General features: G+C 39.0%; 1 protein-coding gene across 1 annotated transcript in view; it reads right to left on the bottom strand.

Annotated features, from left to right (window-relative positions):
• The window catches only part of SCN9A (sodium voltage-gated channel alpha subunit 9), a 164977-nt gene extending 151477 nt beyond the window's left edge, over positions 1-13500 (bottom strand). The window contains exon 1 of the mRNA XM_081576010.1: positions 13156-13500. The gene's annotated coding sequence lies outside the window, so the exon portion shown is untranslated. The remainder of the gene's footprint in view (positions 1-13155) is intronic.
• Positions 13501-16605: the final 3105 nt, after the last annotated feature.

The following is a 16605-nucleotide window of genomic DNA, read 5'->3' as shown; positions in this document are numbered from 1 at the left end:
CCCCACTCCAGTACTCTTGCCTGGAAAATCCCATGGATGGAGGAGCCTGGTAGGCTACAGTCCATGGGGTTGCTAAGAGTCGGACACGACTGAGCGACTTCAATTTCACTTTTCCCTTTCATGCACTGGAGAAGGAAATGGCAACCCACTTCAGTATTCTTGCCTGGAGAATCCCAGGGACGGGGGAGCCTGGTGGGCTGCCGTCTGTGGGGTCGCACAGAGTCGGACACGACTGAAGCGACTGAACAGCAATCTTGCCACACAAGAAAAAAAATGCGATAGAGGTTCCTGAAAGGAAAATGTTCAGAGTAAGGAATACTGAACTAAAGAACAAACTACTGGGAATGATGGGTAAAGGGAAGCGGGAGACTCTAAAACTCTCTAACATCTACAGGAATGGAAAAAGAAATCAACAATGGATCACAGACCTAAACATAAGAGCTAATACTATAAAAATAAGAAAACACAGGGTAAATCTTTAAGACATTGGATTTGGCAGTGATTTCTTGAATGTAGTACCTAAAGTACAGGCAGCAAAATTTAAAAATTAAAACTTTTGTGTGTCAAGAGACATTGTTGGAGAGTAAAAAGACAACCTTGGAACAGACAAAATACTTGCAAATCATGTGTTTGATAAGGGATCAGTATCTACAACATATAAATAACTCTTAAACTCAACAACAAAAACAAACAGCTCTATTCTAAAATGACCAAAGGACTTGAACAGACATTTCTTCAAAGAAAATGTACAAATGGTCAATATATACATGAAAAAAACAATTTTACTAATCATTAGGAAATGCAAGTCAAAACCATTGGGAAATCCAACCTCACACCACGTAGGATGACCATTATTTAAAAAGAGAGAAAGTAAATGTTAATGAGAATGTAGAGAAATTGGAACCATTGCACATTGCTGGTGGCGATATAAAATAGCACAGCCATGGTGGAAAGGGGTATGGCAGTTCTTCAAAAATTAATTACAGAATTATCCTATGATGCAGCAGAATTGGACACGACTGAAGTGACTTAGCAGCAGCAGCAGCAATTTCACTTCTTTTATATATCCAAAAGAATTAAAAGCAGGAACTCAAAGAGCTATTTGTACAACAATGTTCATCACAGTATTATGTATAATAGCCCAAACACAGATGCAACCTAAACATCCATCAGTGGAGGAATGGATAAATAAAGTGTGGTATATACCTACAAGGGACTACTGTGCTGTGCTTAGTAGCTCAGTCATGTCCAACTCTTTGCAACCCCACGGACTGTAGCCTGCCAGTCTCCTCAGACCATGGGGATTCTCCAGGCAATGAACTACTATATAGCCTTAAAAAGAAAGGAATTCTGATACATGCTGTAACATTAATGAGCCTTAAGAATATTATGTGAAGTGAAATAAGCCAGAGCAAAAAAGGCAAATGTTGTATATCTCCACTTATATAAAGTACCGAGAATAGGCAAATTCATAAAGAAAGACAGTAGAATGGTCATTACCAGGGTCTGGGAAGAGCAGAAAGCATGAGGAATTATTGTTTAATGGGTATGGAGTTTCAGTGTGGAATGATGAAAAAGTTCTGGAAATGGATGGTGGTGATGGTTGCAAACAATGCGAATGTACTTAATCCTCCTGAATTAAACACTTAACAATGGTTAAAATGATAAATTTTATGCTACGTATTTTTTACCACAAAATTTTTTTTATTTTTTAATTCGCAAAAGTTTGCTGACAACTGTAAGGAAGAGAGAGTCAGGAGATACCAAAGTCACAGCAGTTAGCATTGGGCCTAACTTGATGGGATTCAGATGTGCTTCCCTGCTATCTATTTTGCCAGGCAGGACTCCTTTATACACTTGATCTTAGCAAAAAGGCCAAGAAGTTATAGGACTCAAATACATATATACAGTATCATTATTTCATGAGAAATAATTTGCATGATATAAAAAGTAATCAAAATATACAAAGTATTACTGTACTTTCCTCATGTTTTAGTTTCCAGAATTTAAACATTTAGATACTCTCAACTATAAACTCTACATTACCCCTTCTTTCTTCAAATGGCTTCCAAGAATCTAATCTATTGCAGTTGGTAAAACAATATGACCTTTACATATAAATCATCAAAAAGATGACTAAAAGATACATTTTGTAAGGAAATTAAGTGTTTCTCAATCATTAATTTGGATTGTGTGGTACTCACGTTAAGAATGGGATCCAGTTTTTAAAACATGCACACTTCACCCCCTCCCAAAGTTTGTCCCTTGCTATAACGTTGGTCCCACTGTAATGTTGGTTTATCACACAGACCTCCAGGCAGACTTAGTAATCTTTTCCAAACTGAGAAAAGGCCCTCATCTTCTATCACTTTCACCTCTGCTCTCTGCACTTCAGTCACACCGATTTCCTTGCTCTTCAGTAAACACATCAGATAAACCTTAGGGCTATTGGCGATCACTGCTTCTTGTGACTGGAATAAATTTCCTGTCACTTAGCTGGCTTCCACACTTCCTTATCTCTTTCAGGTTTCTGCTCAAATAGCACCCCTAAAAGACGAAAGCCACCCTTAATAAACAATGCCTGCTTTCCTATATGTGCTCTGTCCTGCTTTTTTCTTTTTCTCACAAAGTATACAGTGTAAGGTCAGGAAGTGATAAACATTTGTTTACTTATTCATTATCAGTCTCAAAACTAGCAGGAAAGTGCCATGTTTTGTTCAATGCTGCATGTACAGTGTCTATATTAGTACCCTGAATACCTACTCAATAGATAGTTGCTGAAGAGAGTGAACAAAGGAAGAGGGAAGGAAAGAAGGAAATACCATTAAATTTAAGAAAATATACAAATGCTGAGAATAGTGAGGCGAGAGTTCTAGGAACTGACCTGGAGCACCTCTGCATCCCTTTACCACTGCCCCTGGGATCTCTGCCAGGTCCTCCCTCCCCACAAACCTCAACGACACTGATACCATCTTGGATACGAACACCTAACCTACACATTCTGGAGGCCAACCATAAGGCTTAATGATTGATCATCACCTCCAGACAAGTCAGCTGAAAATTTTACTTTGAACTTTTTCTTTTTACTATCTGGTTACCAATTCATCTCTTCTGTGAATCCTTCAACAGAAAACTCACTTTTAGAAAAGGATTTGGGCTTCAGCCTTTTTAAAGCATCAACTTGCGTACATGTCAAAATATTTTGGCTCTTTAAGGCAAAGAAGGCTAAATATTGTCATCTAAAATTGATGAACCCGCCCTGGAGCAGAAAATAAGAAAATAAGCAGGAATGCTCTCCCTTCCCTAAGTAAGAAATAAAAAACATGAATTTACCTTGTGATGGTAAAAAGCTACGTGAGAGAAGTATAAATTATTAAATTCTTAACTTATTCCTCCTATATTCTTAGAAAGTGTTCCATTTCAATTAAAAAGCTATTTTTAATTAAAGTCAAGGACATGGTTGTGTAATAAGTATTGATGAAATACATCTTTATTGATGAAATATGTATTAAGAATGACTGTGTGCATGGCACCATGCAGAGATGCCAATATGAACAAGTTATGGTCTCTACTATTAAAACTTTAACAGTCTAGTGGATAGCTGACAAGGCACAATCACTAGAACAGATTGAGATATATCATAGAACTTAGGGGTCCATTTTGTCATGTTTTTTATATACCTCTCAAAGGACAGTATCTAAGTAGACAACAGATACTAAAAGAAAATCATCTGTCTTAGAAAATTATGTGTCATGTAAAATAAATTATTTTTTCCCAAATGTTTTAAAACCCTTATTGAACCCTGAATCACTGATGTTAAAGAATCACTGTAATTGACATAAATAATTGATTCTGTGTGACAATAAATACTAAGCTTTAGAACATAAAAACACTTTAGATGAATACTGTCTTCTTCTTTTCTTACCCTGCACAATCACTTTGCAGTCTCTCCTTCTCCATCCTCTAACACCCAGGATCTCATAGATATATTCCACTCCCTATTTCAACTCCATTTCATAGCTTATAGCTGAATAAATCTGCCCCAGACATTCCACACACATACCCTTTTCAATGACACTATCGCCCTTCTTTCAACTTTTGCCCACCTTGGGAAAGTCTCCTTTCCTGTCTTGAGTCTCTCATAATAAGCAAAATATTCTAATTATGGCCAAGTCAAGTCAGAATAATATAGTGATACCCCTAGATCAAGAAAGCAAAACTACCCAGTGTCTAAAACAACCTCAGAAACACTTCAAATGCACAGATGCATTTCATAATAATATAATGTCTTCAAACTCCTACCTACATCTCAATTTCAGTTTAACACAAATGTACTCCCCAAGATCAATATTCAAGATGAACATTTAAATAAGCTTCAACCTTTCTTTTTCTTACTCTCTAGTATTATAATTACACTGTTTGGTATGTTTAATTTCAAATGTAGATTATTTCAGCTCCATTATGGGTTAAAAAAGCATTTGTGGAATACACAGTAATCAGGTGTATCTGTGTGGGATATTTGCAAGCTTAATCTTGGGATAAATAAGATTTTGCTTTCATTAAAAGGAATATATATGTTACCCAAGTTTCATAACCATAGTGAGTTTCTGGGAAGGTTAGCTAACTTGTGAGCCTTTGTGTTTTCTCACTTCAGAGGGTGATTGTGGGGATTTAAAAAGAGCATTAGCAAATCCCTTAATGTACTGCTCAGTATAAAAGGAGATCCTTGCACATAAAGCTGTTAAATTAATGTTATTATCAGTAATATTGCTGTTCAGTCACTAAGTCATGTTCAATTCTTTGCAGCCCTATGAACTGCAGCACACCAGGCTTCCCTGTCCTTCACTATCTCCCGGAGTTTCATCAAATTATGTCTATTGATTCAGTGATATTATCTAACCATCTCATCCTCTGTCATCCCCTTCTCCTCCTGCCCTCAATCTTTCCCAGCATCAGGGTCTCTTCCAGTGAGTTGGCTCTTTCCATTAGGTGGCCAAAGTACTGGAGCTTCAGCTTCAGCATCAGTCCTTCCAATGAATATTCAGGGTGGATTTTCTTTCAGACTGACTGGTTTGATCTCCTTGTTGTACAAGGGATACTCAAAAGTCTTCAGCACCACAGTTTGAAAGCATCAGTTCTTCGGCGCTCAGCCTTCTTTATGGTCCAACTCTCACATCTGTACATGACTACTGTAAAAACCATAGCTTTGACTATACTGACTTCTGTCTGCAAAGTGATTTCTCTACTTTTTTAATACACTGTCTAGGTTTGTCTTAGCTTTTCTTCCAAGGACCAATCAGTAATTTTAACAAGATGTAAATTGTGCTATCTATATTTTCCCTTATGGTAATATATCCATTATATACTCATTTTATGTCTTCATGATACTGCTCTAGCCCACCTCTTATTATTCTATGTATCTGAGCAAAATTTATGAGTTGCTAAAGAAATCAATTAAAAAACAAATTATCATCCTTAATTTGATGATTTGCTTTACAAGATGTGGATTTTTGTTCATGTATCACCCATGGAATAAAGTAAGTGAATGGACGTAACTGGCAAGTATTTCCCTCAAGTTCACACATTTTATTCACTGATTTATAAATGCAAAGTTATACTCCTGATGACTGAATTAGTAGAGTAAGTCAGATTTCATAAATAAGTGAGAAATTTCATGTATTTTTTTAAAAAATTCCTATCAAAGGAGATATTATTTGTTGTTACTAATAGGACATCTGACAGGTCACCTTCACTGCCCTGCTCTCTATTAATGCAGAATTCTGATGGATCAGGTTGAAAGTCATAAATAAAGTGTAACTGGATGGTTAAATTCTTGATCTTTGAATGCCTCTCTCATGTCTTCCTACTGAGAAGTTCTTACATACTTCATATAAACTATTTGCAATAGCTTATATTATAGCTGAAAACTTTACCGACAAGTGTTATAAATCCAGTGGTCCTATATTTGAGATGTATAACTATACTATCATTAACAAGTCAGGATAAAGTGCATTGTTAGTATTCACTGAAACAGGATTAAATGTAGAATTAACAATGATAAACTTTAGATGTTGCACCATTTGTATTCAAAATATAATGGGTAAATTTTGACTATAATATACTGTTACCAAATGTCTAGCCAACATTATTGAACACCTCCCTAAAATGTGAGACACTAAAATGCCTGTTGTTAACATATATATTTTACCCTAATATGTACAGCCACCCTGAGAAATAGACACCACCAATTCTATAACAATTTTGATCTGAGAAGTGAAAGCATTTGACTAGGGCTTACCTGGTGGCTCAGACAGTGAAGAATCTGCCTGCAATGTAGGAGACCTGGGTTCCATCCCTGGCTCAAGAAGACCCCCAGGAGAAGAGAATGGCTACCCACTCCAGTATTCTTGACTGGAGAATCCAGTGGACAGAGGAGCTTGGTTGGCTACAGTCCATGGGGTTGCAAAGACATGACTGAGAGACTAACACTTTCACTTTTCAGCATTTGACTAAGATCATATGTTCCGCAAGGGAAATATCTAGAAAACAATTCTTTCACTACACTAATGTAAACAAATTTATTCCTCTGTGTTTTCAACACATTATCCAGTATTTTACAAAGATTCTGCATTATAGGAGAGACAATACGAATTTCCAAAAGAGATTCTTTGCATAGCCTTTCTACTAACATTCATTCCTAAAAGTCTGTCAGATGATCTCACAGAATTGTAAGAAGCTGAATATTCATTGGAAGGACTGATGCTGAAGCTGAAACTCCAATATTTTGGCCACCTGATGCAAAGAACTGACACATTTGAAAAGATCCTGATGCTGGGAAAGATTGAAGGTGGGAGGAGAAGGGGACGACAGAGGATAAGATGGTTGGATGGCATCACTGACTCAATGGACATGAATTTGAGTAAACTCTGGGAGCTGGTGATAGGGAGACTTGGCATGCTGCAGTCCATGGAATCGCAAAGAGTCGGACATGACTGAGTGACTCAACTGAACTGTTTCCAGTTGACCCCTGATGATGACATTTCTTTTCTCCCTACTTGAATTACCATAATTTGTCCAGGATAACAAGAATATATGTATTATGTTGGAGGAGGGAGGTCATTTCAACTTTGTAAAATTTGTTCCATGAAAGGATTACCTATAAATATCGGGCCCATAAAATTTACCTATAAGCAATATTAACTCTGGAGAAGGCCATGGCACCCCACTCCAGTACTCTTGCCTGGAAAATCCCATGGATGGAGGAGCCTGGTAGGCTGTAGTCCATGGGGTCGCTAAGAGTCAGACATGACTGAGCGACTTCACTTTCACTTTTCCTGTTCATGCACTGGAGAAGGAAATGGCAACCCACTCCAGCATTCTTGCCTGGAGAATCCCAGGGATGGCGGAGCCTGGTGGGCTGCCATCTATGGGGTCGCATAGAGTCGGACACGACTGAAGCGACTTAGCAGCAGCAATATTAACTCTATACCATCATCCAGAGAAACCAAAAGCATAATTTACCAATAAAATATTTTACTTATTCCATTTAAAACATATGTATAGTTAGCAAATTATCCTTACTCGAAGCCCTAAAGGAAGCAGTTCCATTGAACTTGAAAGAATGAACATTTAGTGGAATTTAAGTCATACCTAAGGAGATATTTTATTATCAAACAACATTTCTCTTATTTTTCCACATTATATTTTTATGTATCAATATGAATATGTACTATTTACTTCTATTTGCTTCTTTTTTGAACTTGTAAATCATAGGCCCTGAAGAAGTTGACATTTTTAATTACATTGAATGACTGATACAGTTGGCAGACACTACATACCGTGAAATTGCCCCAATCTTTTTAAAAAATCAGATGACACAACAAGTTTGGTTTGGCATGTAACACAAAGAAAATTTCATTAACTATCTCTGTAGAAATGTCTTTGTATTTTAATACATCTATATAATCTTATTAATTCTTCTTCAGAGGCTCAATTTTCCAATTATTTGTATAAATACTTTGACCTAACAGTCGAGCGAAATTTGCATTACTGTTTATAAGATGAGATGTAAGAAAGAAAGGGAAAGAAAACGACATTCATTTCAGGGGAGGGATGGTAAGTTAATGATAATCTAAATGTACTCACTCCCTCTAAGAGTGAACAATTTCCAAGTGAACAATCATAGGTGCAATTAAAGTTTTATCATATGTTGATAAATGAGTCAGACAGCTTTGTAAAAAATCCAAAGAGACATTTTAAAGAAAGTTGTGATCAATAATGGCAGTCTCTCAAACACCTGACACAACAAAAGGAAATTGTAAAATGAATAGCAATGAAATTACTATTAAAGTAATAGTATAATTTAACAATAATGTATGGCTTTTGGCTCCAGGTTATATTATTCTAAAAATCCAAAGGTATTTCCTATGTTAAAAAGCAGCAATGACAGAATTTTTTTCACTTAAAATACAGTTATTTTAAAGAGAAATGAAAAGAGAACGACTTTCTCAGTGAGACTAAAAAGATAACAGAATAATTCGGTTTGCCATATAATATCAACTCAAATTTGTTTGTGGCAGATGATATTTACTGGCACTCTTTGAGACATTCCCTCCTCCTTCCCCTCTTTCATGGTCTGGCATTTTCCCTCACCACTCAAGGGTTTCATTCCTCCAAACTTCATTCTTTTAGGTGCCCAAGGCTGATGGTTTTCCCTGTTGCCTAAAGCCACTGCCTTCCAGCTACACAGAGAAGGAAAAGCAAGTTAAACCTTCGATGAAGAAATTTCATTTTGCAGGCAAGACACCAACTGTTCTCTCATATTCTACAAAAGTAATCTACCCACCTTTTTTGAACATGCTCTTATAAATTCTCGTTAGAAAATCATTTTCATACAATCTTAGATATCCATTTCATTATGACCTTGCCATCCTAAATAGTAACATAATCCTACATAGTTCTGAAGAAGGAAGCCTAATAACTACACGTGGGAATGAATTAGTTAATGTAGGATATGTAAAATGGAAGCCTAACTTCAATGAGTGCACAGATGCACTCCAATACATTACAACAACCCCACTGTGCCACCATAAGGGCAAATTTAACAAAATCCCTAGTGACAATTCATGAAGTAGTTCAGTCCTTCAGAAGAAACACGACTGCCCAATTCTTTACCAAAAACAAACAAACAAACAAATGGTTGGTCACTTGCAAGACAAAAAATATCACTCATCAAAGCTAAGTGCCTAATTGAAAGCTAAATTTTCAACCAAATGTTACTATAAAACCTTCTTTTTCATTTAATATCATTAAGTATAGGCTCAAAGAAAGAGGGGGCTTATTGCCACACCAAGTGTGGGCATGCACATGCATGTGTGTGTGTGTGTGTGTGTGTGTGTGTGTGTGTGCGCGCGCGCGCGCATAAACTGCAGTATAAATACGATGCTATCATTAACCAACATGCATTTTCAAGCCCACTCTCCTATCCCCAAAATAGTGACGGATCTTCCTGGGTTAGCCCACAGTGTCTCTCTGAGTCTTCCTGGTGAACATTTTGGATTTGTGAGATAATTTGCCCCTTGAGTCTGGAGTAAACACAAATTTGGATCATGTGGGCACCAACCTATGACCTACGCTTCATTTGACCATACTTCCATCCACTGAGCCCACTGTTCTCATTTATTATGAAACAAGATTTTAAATTTAGTGATTACAAAGCGACCTTCAAATCCTGGTGAAAGATGTAAATTTAAACCTAATAAGGTCATCATTGTATATTATGAGTTACTTGCACTAAAGTCATAAAGTCATTGGCTTATGCACTCGAGTGTTTCTTTAAAATACATTTTAATCCAGTTGTGGTTACTGCCTTTTTAGGGTGTGTTATAATCTACTTCCCTTTGAATACCTTAAAGCCTATACTGCTGAGAGATGGGAATACATCTCAAGATATTTTAATTTTACCTCTTCAGAATCATAGTCCTGCATTGTAAACTTCCAGATGCTCAACAAAGAAAGAAATGGAATCCTAAAATGCTTAAGTTTACAGGGTTCGTGCACTCTATGGTGAAATAAGTCTTATCTTTGTTCATAAATAGCTAGGAACCCCCTCCTTCCCCACTGCAGGTACGACTCTGGAAGCAGGGTCAGCAAGAAAGACATGGTGTCCGTTCATTTGGAGCATCCAATACATAAATCCGCAAAATATACAGATCTACAAAATACCTGCATGTTGTAATAATCATTATGGAGGAAACAAACAAGGTACCAAGACAGAAACAAATATGTAATGGTCTACTTTTGACAAGGAGATCAAGAATGATCTCTTGAAGGAGAGACCTTTGAGCTGAGGTTTTAAGTCTGCAAACAAGCTAGGCATTTAAATAGAGGAAGGAACAGTCCAGGCACTGGGAACATTTGAAAAGGCCTTAGGGAGTGAAACTGCTTCTTGCGTTTCAGGTACTAAAAGACCAGGGTGGCTGCAGCATATAAATGAATGGGAGATGTGCTCAGAGAGGTTGTAGCGGAGGGCCAGATTAGACAGTGAGCTGGATGCTAATAGAAGGAATGTGTTGATAATCCGTTTTTGTGTTTCTGCATTTAATCCTTTTTTCTATGTAGCTGGACAGAGGAGCCTGGCAGGCTATAGTCTACGGGGTTGCAAGAGTCGGACACGACTGAGCAACTAAGCACTAAGCACATATGATCCACTAAATGTTCTTAAGAGGAGACACAATGGTGTTGCTTTCTTGGAGAGGTAATTACAAGGGAGCAAACTATGGAAGTAGAGAGGTTGAGTCAAGGCTGTAGCATGAATCCATGAAAATTATAATGATGCCATGAATCTGGTGGCAGGGTAGATAAAGAAAGCAGGGTGGAAGAGGTACAGCTGAGAAGTATAATTGAATAGAGATGCATTTGGGAGACAGGATTGAGAGACAGAAATATGGATTGGTTAGGGATGAAATGCTATGAGGAGGAAGAGAAGGCAGTAAATACTTGGTGAATGATGGAACCATTAATTCAGATGACAAAGACTGGGGAAAAGGCTATAAGACAAAGTTTTAGGGAAAATCATCAATTGGTACCATTATGACATTCAGAATGACTCATTCATAGCTCTAAATTTAAAGTTCCTTTACAAGGTTAGAAAAAATAACATATAATTCTTCCCAGTATTTCACACTCTTTCACATATCTAATGGGTATAGATATTAGATAAATATTTTTATTATTCATGAAAAACACAAGATTCTATTTTTTTCCCTGCCACAAAGAAAGCTAGTCCGTCACATTAAATAGGGTGAATAGGATCCCACAGATTCCATCTCTGAATTTCTTACTTTTTCTTTGCTGCCAAAAGTCTCCTCAGCAACAGGTAGCAAAAACACAGGAGCACTACCACAAGAGGACTCCCATGATTACCTCCTGGTCCTAGGAGACACAGAGACAGGAGGATGCTCTTGGCAGAGAGACAAACCTGACTCATCTTTCGTCCATAGCAGCATCAGGTACCCTGGAAGCCCTAACCTGCACCATAGAAATCATGGCACACCATATACCTGGCTTCTACAAGAATATATCACCAGTCCCTCGATTGCACAATGGTTCACTTTCAAAAGAGGACTTCTAAATAGACAGGTACCTAAAACATCTACAAAATACAAAACATACCTTAAGCTATTGTCAGTTGCTTAATACAGGGCACATCCTTCATTATATCATATGCCATATTTTATCGAGCATTTTATTGTGAATAAACTGTTTTAGCAATCATGATTATCCCATATATAGAGCTCAAATAAGACATGGTTTCTAATAATTAACAACATTTGTTAAAGATGTTAAACAAAGATTAAATAAAGATTAACAACTTAGTTTCTAAAAAAGTGAATTCTAGTTTATATTTTTTAAATGGTGGAAAATAATTTGAAGACTTCAATAAAATGGGCTATTGAATAATTGGACTTGGTTTGCAGATTATATATAGATAACCTTACTGATATTGAAGCAAAAATCATGAACATATATTTTAAATTACCAAGAGAAAGAAAGAAAGGACAGTACCTTTCTCCTGCCCATGTAGAATCAGGAGAAATAGACAAGAACATTAATTGTGTTTCTGAAAAAACTTGAACCTTTTAACACTGACTTCACAACAACAAATGAAAATCCATCATCCTTTTAAAAGCCTACGTTGATCTGGTATTTATCTTATTGAAGTGAGCTTTTTAAAACTTCCCCTTAAGATTCTCTCACATAAAAATTGCTCTTACCTTCATAGCAGATATAAATTATTTCGAATGCTGCTACTGCAATAATAAAAAAAAAACCACTAAAATAAATTATTTCAAATGCTGCTAACATGTAATAAAAACACTAAAATAATGAGAAATCTTTGCTATAATCACCAAAGTTGGCACTGAAGTTTCTAGTTTGTTAATCTCGTTTTAAGATTTTGTATTCAAAAAAAATAACGAAAACAACTATTTTCTTCTAAAAACTAAATGATAGTTTCAGCTGAAGTCGATAAAAAGTTAAACTGATTCTGAAACCCATCTGAATTTCACTAATAAAATGCACATTCGTTTGAAAAGAAAATAAACTGCGCCGAGAAATAAGGCTATGCCTCCCTTGAATCATCTCGGTTTGTGTGCTCGGAAGGGGTGCGGCGCATCCTCGCCACCCTACAGGTAGCGTCAGCTCTGCGGGCTCTGCACGCTCACCTTTGCAAATGGGAAACAGAACACATGTTTTTTGCTCCTAAAGAATACGACTTAACCCTGAAACCGAAACCCATCCGACCACTCAGCTACCGTAGACAGAAAAGAAATAACAGTAGCCATTCGGTACAGCGGCTCTGCCTTTCCACATTTTCAAGATCTGGCAGCAAACCCACACCGTCAAAACTGGCAAAAGACCGACCTTGCAAGGGAAACAGCTGCCTTTCCAGCTCCCCTTTGTCCAATCGCTGGCACCTCCTCGCCTAACTTCTCCCCGCTCTACTTGCAGGTGGCGTTAATGCCAGGTGGCCAAAACCCGAGAGACGCGAAAACGGACACAGGTGGGTGTGGCAGTTGAGCAGAGCGCTGGCGAGAGACTGACTGGCGGCCTCCGTCCCCGCCACACCAGAGGAGCAAGAGAAAAGGCACTTACTTGCCACCGTGCTCGCCGATCATGCCCACCCTGTGCGCCCGCAGAGTCTGGCCCCGGGGAGGGCGCAGGGTTCAGGGACCCTTCCTCTCCCCCGGCGTCCTCTCCACTGCTGCCGCTCCCTCTTTTCTCTGAGCTCCTGTTGCTCGGCCGGCGTCTGCCACTACCCGCCGCTGGCACCCAAGCTAGCCCAGCCCCAATTCCGGAGCCCGCGGAATTGGAAACCAGACACTCGCCTGGCGAACGCGGGCGAGGGCCAGCCGGGCAACTGCGCCCCTCCTTCCCGGGCGCGCCCAGAAAGGCGGCGGCCCCGCCCCGGCTCTCCGGCCCCTCCTCGCTCCCCGCCCTGGCCCCACCCCGCTCCGCGCAGCCCTCCACTCCTGCTGGGGGCGCTGGGCGGGGACCCGGACGGCAGCCCAGCCCCGACCTCCGTGTTGGAGATGCCACACGCTCTCCATTGTGCTACAGAAGAGAGCCTAGGAGGGGGTCGCACGACTGCGCACCCTCACCTACCCCATTGGATGGGGCGTGAGTGTGTGTGAGTGTGTGCGTGTGTGTGTGTGTCCCTCCAGCTGCCAAAAGAGTCCTTCCCTTATTTCCCTCCGCCCCCATCACCCTTTCCACTCTTCCTGCTTTGCTGAATCGGCTAACGTTTCCGAGAAGCCACTTGACGCGGAGCGAGAGAAAGAACTACGGGCAGAGGAGGTGGGGACCGATGGCAGTGACCCCGTCAGTCCCTCCTGGGCCCTGAGCTCTGAGGATTCAATACTGGGAATCCGTTCCCTCCCTGGGAGTTAGCCCACGGAGTCTGTTGGGGGGGACAAGACCTGTCTCTAGGCTGCAATTTTTCTTTTCTTTTTTATGATAGATCGATCGGGCTACTGAGACTTCCAGGCAAGCAAAGAATGCATTTCCTTTCAAAGGTGGAGTGAGGAGCCCAGGTCGCCCTGGGTGGGGAGGGAGACTTGGCGCAGAGGGTGCCTTCCCCCACCTGGGACCCGCTCATCTGGATAGGCCATCAGTCATATAGGTCCTGACTTTCAGAGCTGGGTAGGAGCGATTGTGAAAAGAAATCTTCATAAATCATTGTGTGCGGTTGCATGTGTGCGCGCGCGCGTTTTCTACAACAGGCTGTTGGGAGGAAGAATGATGCAAACAGGATCGAATTATCTTTCTCAAAGAGAAACGGGAAATTTCCACCAAGGAGGAAAATGGAAGGATTTATGACGTTGTGGCAAAGTGGATCCTGGCCTTAAAAAAAGAGATAGATCACCTTGCTATATAAATATAAATGATGGGCATTTGCAGCTTTAGTGTAATTTACTTCCATACCTTCTAATATGGAGATGATAACCTAGTGGTAAAGACACAGAATTTCAAGCCCCAGTATTTACTTTTCTGGGCAGCTTACTGAGCTTCTGAGATTTGCCTTTGGACCTTAGCTGTCAAGTTTCTGAGGCTCTCAGCTGAAGAGTACACTGGGTCACTTGAGGCTAATTCTCAATGACACTTCGTGACCAAGTCACTTTCTCTTCCTTCATTATTTGCAGATAGAGGAAAAAGAATTAACTGTAGTAGGAGTGACAGCCTTTTTGACTAGATGCAGTAAAGTCACTGTCTTTCCTTACCACCTTGAAGTCCCCCTTCAACTAAATTGTCTGATGCACAGTCACTGAGATGTAAAATTGGTTCAACCAACCATTTCTCTATAGTTCCCTAACACCTAATCTGGGTTTCATTAGGGAATAATCCATATGATATTCAGAATATTTAGAACCCAGAGACTTTCAAACTCATGTTATTTTTTTCCTCAAGAAGTTGTAAATTAGAACATAAAGACTCTAGCTGATTAAGACAAAGAAATAATGATCAGTGCCTATGAGATGATTAAATTTATTAATATGATTAAGAGGAATTTTGATCAAATTCCGTAATACTCAAAGCCTTAAAGAAGCAATCAAGAACAAACCAAAGTACCATGATATAAAATATAGAGTGAGTTTATTGGATTTGTATTTCCTAGAGGTGATGTAAAATGAAGACAAAAAGTGTCAAGATGAACTGATAAATGATGGCACCATATAGGAAATTAGAGTCACTCTTGGTGGCTAATGTCATATAACACTGTCCAGAAAACATCTCTTGGGATAGTGATGAGGTACTAGGCTGGGTGATCCATTTGTTTGATGAAGTGTAGCTGTTTTTCTTCATGGCAAAAAAAATGTTCTCCCCACCTGTGTGGTAAGAAAGGGATTTAGTATCCCCCTCCCCCTGCCACTAAGAAAATAATATACATCATGCTTTGACAATGAGTCTATACCACGCTTTGCCACTGTAGGGGTCCCTTCACTATACCTAGGTTCTCATTAGGGGTCTTAAAACATAAAACCTCCTTGGTTTGTATGAAGGGTCCCTGGTGAGATTTGGCCTGTGAATTTATTTGCAAAGTACGATGTGTATTATTCATTCTTTTTCTAATTCTGTTTCATCTCCCAACTATTTAGTTACCATCCATCTATTTAATTCATGTACCGTTTTCAGTTTCACAAACTTTTTGTAATCTTTTGCCTTTAGTCCATGCTGCTTGTGTTTTTATTGCTCTTCTGGCAGTGCTGGGATTATTATATTTTTGTCTCTAAATTCAGAAAAAGATCATCTGAGTCTCCTATTCAATATTACATTAAATGCCCTTAAGAATTCACCAAGTACCCAGTGATGGTGTTATATGTAGGTATAACTAGATAATGCCATTGAAAAGGTTAAACGGTAGGCTTGAATTATAGGAGGCAGAGAAGAACCTGGTTGAACCAGCCAACAACCAACTAATTCTTGAACTATTCACAACTGATCTTCTACAGTTTGGGTAGAAAAAAGTAGAGATGTTTGTATTTTGAAATTACTAATATTATTCTTCAAAACCAAAGGAAAAAAAGAAGAATTGTTCTACTTTGGGCTGCCCAGGTGGTTCAGTGGTAAAGGATCTGCCACAGGAGAAACGGGTTCAGTTCCTGGGTTGGAAAGATCCCCTGGAGGAGGGCTTGGCAACCCACTCCAGTATTCTTGCCTGGGGAATCCCCATGAACAGAGGAGCCTGGCAAGCTACAGTCCATAGGGTTGCAAAGAGTCGGACATGACTGAACCGAATTAGCACGCACACACAACATGGAAATCTACACATTTGTCTTTTTCACAATTGCCACTCCAATTTTCGAAACTATAGAAGTTTCTGGAGAAGACATAGGCAGCAATATGAGACAATAAACTAAGCAATGTAGTACTGGCAGACTTTGCATTTTCTCATGAAATAGGATTAGAGATATATTTCTTTTCTAGTATGTGCTAATGACAATACTCTAATTTGAGATAAGACAATTACAATTTTGTAAAAATGGCAGAATACAGCTACAAGTCTTTCTGCATACATAGCTAAAAGGTAGTGTTCAAAAGTAGTTT

Source organism: Giraffa tippelskirchi, chromosome 3, assembly GCF_054371585.1.
Source record: "Giraffa tippelskirchi isolate mGirTip1 chromosome 3, T2T-mGirTip1v1.2.pri, whole genome shotgun sequence".
Classification (NCBI taxonomy): Eukaryota; Metazoa; Chordata; class Mammalia; order Artiodactyla; family Giraffidae; genus Giraffa; species Giraffa tippelskirchi.
Note: the sequence above shows the minus strand (reverse complement) of the source record. Positions and strands in the feature narration are given on the sequence as shown.